General features: G+C 40.1%; 1 long non-coding RNA gene across 1 annotated transcript in view; it reads left to right on the top strand.

The window, feature by feature from the left end:
- The window catches only part of LOC107722532 (uncharacterized), a 10,282-nt gene extending 9,980 nt beyond the window's left edge, over nucleotides 1-302 (top strand). The window contains exon 3 of the long non-coding RNA XR_001637814.1: nucleotides 292-302. This is a non-coding gene — a long non-coding RNA (uncharacterized LOC107722532). The remainder of the gene's footprint in view (nucleotides 1-291) is intronic.
- The last annotated feature ends 523 nt before the right edge of the window (nucleotides 303-825 follow it).

Below are 825 nucleotides of genomic sequence, written 5' to 3'. Positions count from 1 at the left end.
TGGGACTCCAGCGAACCACGGTCAGAGCCATTATCCACAAATGGAGAAAACTTGGAACAGTGGTGAAACTTCCCAGGAGTGGCTGGCCTACCAAAGTTACTCCAAGAGTCCCCGAAGCATATTTGTTACTTACTACAAAATAGTCAGAAGTCAGAAGAACACTGACTTCCAGGAAAGCAGGTTTGACGAATCAGTGGTCTGGCGCTTGCAAGTTAGGCTCCTAAAAAACACCTTTGCTCATGTGCAAACAAGTGCGCGCACAATCGCGGATGATTTCATTTTCCACACAAGTCGCGTCTGGAGTGTGCGATAATATGGTAGTGTTGTTGTAATGATGTGCGATCTGACATTATCGAGTATATCACCAAATCACACACAGAGAGTGCATGCACGTGATTTATTAGTCTATTAAAACTCAAAATTCAAGGCATTCTAAATTGTCATGTGTCTTGTTTCCCATTGGTTTGTTCATGTCATGTGACCCTCTTTGTTTGCTATTAGTAGCCATGTCGTTGCCTTTGTTCCTTGTCGTGTATTGAAGTTGTATCCCACTGTCGGTGAGTCTAGTCTGTTTGTGCCTCGTCAAGTCTGTTCATGCCTCGTCAAGTCTATTAAAACTCAAAATTCAAGGCATTCTAAATTGTAGACGGCAAAATGCTTCTGTATACGTTTTTATTTATATAATTTAATATAGTTAACTTAATCTATATCACTGTAAGGTCTGTTTTGGGTTTTGTCATGTTTATGTTTTCATGTCTTTTATTTTGTAATTGTTTCATGCTGTTAGTGTCATGCTTCCCTTGCCCTCTTGTCTTCATGCTATTA

Source organism: Sinocyclocheilus rhinocerous, unplaced genomic scaffold (genome assembly GCF_001515625.1).
Source record: "Sinocyclocheilus rhinocerous isolate Xijiao unplaced genomic scaffold, SAMN03320098_v1.1 scaffold541, whole genome shotgun sequence".
NCBI classification, from domain to species: domain Eukaryota; kingdom Metazoa; phylum Chordata; class Actinopteri; order Cypriniformes; family Cyprinidae; genus Sinocyclocheilus; species Sinocyclocheilus rhinocerous.
This window is presented reverse-complemented; position numbering and strand designations above follow the sequence as displayed.